Genomic DNA, 8,081 nt, shown 5'->3' on the forward strand with positions numbered 1-8,081 from the left:
TGTAATGGATTTCTTCAGTATTTACTCAGGAAATGGCACTGCATTTTTAAGTGTGTTTGCATGCAATACCCCAGTATTCTGTGTAAATTTATTGTGCTGGTTAAGGATAGTGAGAACCCAAACATCGATCCTTCAGTGGGATCTCATGTATTGGCTCTTGCTGCAGTAGCTGCTCATCATAAGGATCCAGTGTTGCTGTATAATTCCTTGCATATCCGAAGCAGCTGGTATCTGTCTTTCTTGCCTAACTTTGAGAGCTGTCAGATTCCCCCTAGAACATAATTTAGTTTCTTTCCTACTGTAAGAACATGAGTATGGTACTCTATAGGAAAGAGAGAACGACCTTTGCCATATTTAGTCTGTTTTTGTTGCAAGCTACAATCCATAGCAAGTCTGTTGGCACGCTCCAGTAACTTACACTTAGTGACAAGTACTCAATTTGGGAATTATTTTTAGTGATTATTGGGCTAATTTTGTTGTCTTTGATTATTGTAGTATTGTATATTGTATTAGTTATTCCACATTTCTTAATTTTCTTGAGAGAGGTTTTTCTGAGGTTTGTGACATTGCCAGATCATGAACAAATATGCTTATTGGAGACCTATTCCCTTTAAAGATTACACTCTTTTGTCTGAAATCATCCAGTTTTCTCCTTTGTGTAATTTTGAGTCATAAGACTTTGCTCCACTACATATAATCTCCAAACTTTCTTGGATCATGAAAAGTTTAGTGCTGGACATGGGGATTCCTTCCTCTCCCCCAGCTGGTGAACTGTCCACCAACATACATAAGTTTTAACATTTACCAGAAAAAAAAATGGAAAACCCAGAAGGTAAAGGAACATGTGTGCAGGAAGTGTAGGGCCTTAACATCTCTTGCAGCTACAGAAGAGCCTAAAGGCATTTTTCCTAGGGAAAGGCAACTTTGTCCAGACCTGGGCCTAATGCTCTCCACTTGTATTTTCCACCTATTTCTTCCACTTCTGAGGCATACTATGGAACCTTTTCTCCAGTGAACCAAACCTGAATAGATTGCTGGTGAGGCTCCTTCCGTATTCACTTTTAGTGAGAGAAATGTGAGAGCACTCAAGTCTTTCCATTGCTACTTGCACAAGGACCGATGTCTGAGCAGCACACATACTTTCCAAAGCTCCTGTCTATTTCAGTAGTATGCATTTTGTCAAGTATGTAGCAACTTCTCTTAGCTGGACAGCTGCCTAATCCAGGCCTCCTCTGTGGATTACCTTCAACATGCCCTTCTGTCCCTGACCAGCCAAGGCACATCTCTTAAGTGGCAAAGATTTCCCCAATGCCAATATCCATCTAGGCGTTTTTAGGACTGTATTAAACACTAAAGTAGACAGATTGTTCCTAGATTGAGAGAGAGAGATGGTATTCCTGTTAAATCCATTCTTTGCCAAGTTACCCTCGAAGATGTTCATTGTGCATACAGCTGCAGTAATCACATATGGGTTCTCTGCCGTCAGGCGGGTCCTCGGTCGGCCGAATTCCAAAGTCATGGTCCGGCGTCAGTTGTTGTCGCCTTCTTTCCTGACGTCAGTGCGACTGGTATACAAGTAACAGCCGACGCCATGTTCTCTAGTCTTTTTTGCCGCGCGGTGCCCGAAGCAGAAGCAGTTCGCAAGTGCCGGTCAGCCAGCTCCTGAATTTACGAAAAATTGGAAACCGAAGTCTTCTTTAAAGCTAAGCACCCCGTTAGGGAAACTTTTCTTGCCTCAAACCGATGTCAGACAAAGTTAACAATTGTATTTCTTGTGGGAAGCAAATACCGCATAAGGATTTCCATACCCTCTGCATACCTTGTTTAGGCCCAGACCACGACGTCTCGGGCTGTCGCTTTTGCGCTACTTTCAATAAACGCACTATTAAGCGCTGGGCGGAGTTCGCCCAACATTATTTTGGTAAAGCCTTTGATTATAAACTGTCGTCGGATACTCAGACTACCGTTTTGTCCAAAAAACGAAAGGACGAGGACGAGGACTGACATGCGAGGTCCGCGGTCTCCACCGACACCACGCCAAAACCGGCTGCACGTGGTCCAGTTCTCAGCGAGATGCCTATGCAGTCCCTGACTACAGACACTTTATTGGCGGTGTCTTCTGTACCCGTGACCGCTGGTACCTCGGCCCTAACTCAGACTACAACCACCGAAACCACTGTGAGTGTTGAGCCTCCTAATGTGGACAGGTCCACTTCCACCCAGGGTGTATTTATACCCTCTTCTTCCTTTTCCATTAAGGCCTTCACGAAGTCCAAATCAGCCATGCATCCCAAGAGGCCTGTTGCACAGGGCCCATCCCCAGGCCCCATGCCTAAAAAGCAGATGCTTAAAATGGCTGAGGATTTAATTTCCTATATCAGGGGCTCCCAACCCCCTCCAGACAAGAGACCCAGAGTGGAGGAAGACTCTCCCTCTTCTGAACAGGGCTCCATTTTCTCAGAACATTATGATGTGGAGGAACACTCGTACTCCCCTTTATAAAGATTCTGATGCAGAACAGTCCATTCCTTCCGTATCTCCCCCAAAGGATTTTTCTTTTGGGGAAACCTTGCACACCTTGAGGGAGCACTTCCATTGGGAAGGCCAAGACTTTTCTGATTCCAAGAAAAGGCTTAGGGAATTTCTTTTGTTACCTCAACACAGACCTCTGGCTATTCCTCCTGTCCTGGACATACTTGATGATGTTTACTCGGAGGCTTGTCTCAATCCGGATTCCCTGCCTCCTGCACCAGTCAAACCTGATAGGTATTACAGAGTCCCTAACTCACCAATTTCTTTTCAAAAGCCATAATGCTGACCCTGAGACCATTTCTCAAGGCCCCGAGGGAATGAAGGCCTCTACTGCCAAGAATCCACTACCTTCCGAAAGGGAATCTAGATCCTTAGAAAGGTGGGGGAAAAAGGTATACACCTCGACCACCCTAGCCATGAGGGCCTTAAATTGACAGTTCCATATGCTTAAATATCAGCAGTTTCTGTTCTCAATTAAGAAACAAAATATCTCAACCTGAACAACCAGATTTGAAGGAATTGCAGGATATGATACATAGTGCAGAACAAGTGGGTAAACGCACCTTATAATGTGGTTATGATGCCTTAGAGGCCTCAAGTAAAGCCGCTGCTACAGGAGCAGTCATTCGTAGACATGCCTGGCTTAGAGAACAAAGCTTGCCTAATCATGTTAAAGCTAAACTACTAGATGCTCCTTTACAAAAGGATGTGCTATTTGGTACTAATGCTGAGGAGATACTACGCAAAATGGAAGAAAAAGCTTAATCTATGCAAACGGTCAAGGCTTTTCTACAGGTACAGCCACCTCGTTTTAGTAGAAATTGGCCTACAAAAAACTGGTCCTTTCCAGCCACAGACAAATCCCAAAGAGGTAGATAAGGCGCTCAAGGGGCAGAGGACAATCTCAAGGATCATATAGAGGCAGGCAATGGCCAACTCAAGCACCAAGAGGTGGCGAAGACAGTGCACAACAATACAGAAAGCAAACGCAATGACTTCCCCCTTTTCATGCCAAGCAATCTCAGCTGGCAGCTCCTTTGGGAGGAAAGCTGGCACTATTTTCAGGAAATTGGCATATCACAACAGACAAATGGATCCTGGACATAATAAACAGAGGCTACAGATTTCATTTTCACACTCTTCCAAAAATGAGAGGCATGCCAAACCTGCCACACAATCAAAGGGCGGAGGCACAAATACAAATTACAGAACTCATGGACATGAAAGCCATTCAAGAGGTTCCGACTCACGAACAAGGCCAAGGTTTTTATTCCAGACTTTTCCTGGTACCAAGAAAAGAAACAGACTGGAGACTCATTTTGGACTTATCCATCCTAAATACATTTCTACTCGTACCAAAATTCAAGATGCTCACATTACAGCAGCTTCTTCCCATGCTGGGCCAAGGAGTTTTGGCTGGTAACATTGGACCTCAAGGAGGCATACCTGCATGTCCCAATCAGACAAAGCTGCAGAAGATACCTCAGATTTCTTGCAGGTTCAATCCACTATCAATTCTCTGCATTGCCCTTTGGCTTATCTACTGCGCCCAGAGTATTCACGAAATGCCTGGCATCAGTAATTGCCTACTGCAGACTTCAAGGGATACAAATTTACCCTTATTTGGACGCCTGCCTTATACAAGCGGACAGCAAGCACACTCTTCTGGAACATCTGGCTTATGCAAAACTGTTACTGAATTCTCTGGGATACACAATCAACAAAGAGAAATCCAGGCTAATACCATCTCAGAAAATAACTTTCCTGGGTGCCAACTTGGACACAAACACCCAGATGGCCTATCTTACACCAGAAAAACAAGGGCAACTAACTCAGTACTTCAAAACACTAGCAAATTGTACCAGGCTTACTGCAAGGAAAATCCTGCAGGCTCTGGGCTTCATGGCATCTTGCATTCTTTTAATCCCATGTGCAAAGTTGCATATGAGAAAACTTCAATGGTACCTAAAAAGCCTATGGTCTCAACAGCCACAATTTGGAAACAATAATACCAATAATTCCATGTTTGCAAAAGGAATTTCTATGGTGGGCCCAAGCATGTCAAACACAGGTCTCCCATTCTGCAAGCCTCAAGCAAATCAAGTCATCACAACAGATGCCTTAGATTACGCCTGGGGGGCGCACATGACAGGCAGGTGCATTCATGGCAAATGGTCCCAAAAGGAAAAGCACCTTCACATCAATCAAAAAGAAATGCTAGCAGTAATAAATGCAATTACAGCATTCAAGGACCTCCTGCATCCAGGGCAATTATTGATAAAAACAGACAACACCACAGTGATGTGGTACATAAGCAAGGAGGAACACATTCATATCCCCTGTGCAAGACTAGCCATGACACTTTGGAACTTGGCTCTGGAATGGCAAATCGAACTTTAAGCACAGTACTTGCCAGGTTTGGAAAACACGCTGGCAGACAATCTAAGCAGAAATATGACAGATCCACATGAATGGAAGCTGCATCCACAGGTGTTTACAAAGATAATCCAAGCATGGGGAAGGCCAGACATAGATCTCTTCGCCTCCCACAGGAACCATCAACTGGAAAAGTTTTGTTCAAGGACACTTCATCCAAAGGCCTGGAGGGTGGACGCCGTTTCATTCAGTTGGGCAGCATGGACAGTGTACACTTTCCCACCTCTGCCTCTTCTACCCAAGGTGCTCTTGAAAGCAAGAGCAGACAGACCGAAGATGATACTGATTGCTCCAGACTGGCCAAGACAGCACTGGTACCCACTCCTAAGGAGCCTAACACCTACTCCTCCCTGGCCTCTACCTCTAATGCCTCTTCTGCTAACTCAGCACAGCTACAAAACTCTTCACAGTCAGCTGAAAACACTCAATCTTGCTGCATGGAAAATTCCTTAACACCACACCAGACCCTACTCTCCAAAGAGGTTCAGGATGTCATTCTGGAGGCCAGAAGGCCATCTACTAGGAAGACTTGCTCCGCAAAATGGAAACGGTTTTGCTCTTGCAATGAGAAAAAAGGCCAGGACCGTAGAAAACTGAATTTGCCTCTGGTATTACAGTATCTAGCTGAGCTGCTGAACAGTGGACTTTCATTTTCCTCTATAAAAATCCATGCCTCAGCCATTTCTGCAGAATTCAACACGGATCCACCGTTAATCTCTCACCCACTTTTAAGACAATTCCTCAGAGGGGCTAAGAATAGAAGACCACCAAGGAAACAACCAGTGCCAGCCTGGGATCTTAACTACATTCTAGAAAAATTAACATTGCCTCCCTTTGAACCAGCTGCCTCAACAGATTTGCAATATTTGTCCTGGGAAACAGCTTTCCTTTTGGCCATTACCTCAGCTCGTAGGGTTTCGGAACTACAAGCCCTCATGGCTGTGCAGCCCTTTCTTATCTTCCATCAGGACAGGGTTTCCCTTTGAACCAGCCCGTCATTTATGCCTAAAGTGGTATCCAGGGTAGCTTTAAATCAAGCCATACACTTACCTACCTTTTACCCTAATCCTCAAAACAAAGGAGAAAGGCTGCTACATTCCTTAGACATCTACGTTACTATTTGGACAGAACAAAGCTTTTCAGGAAATCACAACAACTTTTTGTGTCTTATGCTGTAGGAGCTCAAGGGAAGCCTGTTACCAAACAGACAATCTCTAAATGGATAGGCCACTGCATACGATTTTGTTACTCCTATCATGGGAAATCTGTCTCTGTAGGCATCAGACCGCACTCCACCGGGGCCACAGCTACCTCTACAGCCTTCCTCAGAGGAGTTCCTACCAAAGATATCTTGGAGGCAGCCACTTGGAGTTCTGTACATACCTTCACAAGACACTACCACCTGCCTTTATATTCCAAAACTAGAGCAGGCTTTGCTACTGCTGTGTTGCAGGGCATTCTGGCTCACCCCAGTTCTACCTAGTGCCTACCACCCCTGTGCGTAGCTTTGGGATTCTACCCATATGTGATTACTGCAGCTGTATGCACGATGAACATAGTACAGTTTTGTACCTACCATAAATGTAGATGGAGTGCTAATACAGCTGCAGTACAGGTTTCCCTCCCTTCTTCCCCTCTAGGTATAGGACTAGTGGCCAACACCTCCTCATTACAACTTATTTTGGGTTATCCTCATATGGTGTATTTGCTTGCAACTACTCTTTTTTGATAACATTGCATTGCTTGTATATATCATATATATATATATATATATATATATATATATATATATATATATATATATATATGTATATATTTATCTATTGCCTTCCTTTTGGGGGCACCTGACATCTGGGGCAAGAAAGACTGGAGAACATGGCATCGGCTGTTACCTATATACCCCTGTCGCACTGACGTCAGGGAAGAAGGCAACAACAACCGACGCCGGACCAAGACTTTGGAATTCGGCCGACCGAGGACCCGCCTGACTGCAGAGAACCCATATGTGATTACTGCAGCTGTATTAGCACTCGAAGATGTACATTTATGGTAGGTACAAAACTGTACTTTTCATTTAACAGGAAAGGTCTTCGTAAAGGCACTAATTTACATGTCTGCCTGCATTGTAGTGGTTTTCTTGATTTACTATTGAAATGTCGAAGTTTAGAAAACAAAGGTACTTGATAGGTTGTGTACTTTCGGCGAAACAATTAGCTAACTGCCCTAATGTCGAAAATCATCTGTTAATGCCAAAAATGTACATTTTACGGCATTAAAGCCACCCTTGCCGTAACTCCCTAACCCCTATTCGTAACATCCTGTATATGCAGGGGGGCAAGCCCCCCTGCAGCTCCCACATCCCCAACAAAATATTCCAACTCTGAGATCGCACTACAGTGAGGAAAGGAATGTATTTCCCCTAACCGCACTGTACCACTATCCCTGTACATAATCTGACGTTATATTTACGAATGCACAGTACATTCACAAAACCTTTCGATTTACGTAGCTTGCACACACATGAACTATTTGAACATATGTAGTTCAAATAGTTCATAGGCGTACAATGCTACGCCATTATTTCAATGGCAAACAGGTTTTCTTACCTTTTTTCACATAAAAATATGATGGTGCCACAGGAGTTTATGGGAATAGTACTGTTACCTTGCGGAGAAAGTTATCTCCTTAATGTACCCACAACTTTAACTCCCTTGTGTAGGTCAGCCATTGCTAATGGGAGACAGCTGTTGGATTTTGCCACAGACTTTGTGTGTGGTATAGTTGGACCAGCTGAAGGTACAGCGAAAGTGAACTAACAAACACATTCAAACATACTTAAATGTGCGATAGTGGCTTTGATTTATGCACTGCAAGTATTCATGCACTGCAAGTATTCAACACATTATGGCAACCAGAGACAAAATGTCGTGGCAGTACTCCTCCTATGTGCAGCTTGGTTTTGTAACGGGTCTCCACCTCTGGGGCATATATATATATATATATATATATATATATATATATATATATATATATGAGAGAGAGATATATAGATAGAGAGAGATATATAGATAGAGAGAGATATATAGATAGAGAGATATATAGATATAGATGTT

This window comes from Protopterus annectens, chromosome 1.part1 (assembly GCF_019279795.1).
Source record: "Protopterus annectens isolate FY-2018-M chromosome 1.part1, PAN1.0, whole genome shotgun sequence".
NCBI classification, from domain to species: Eukaryota; Metazoa; Chordata; order Ceratodontiformes; family Protopteridae; genus Protopterus; species Protopterus annectens.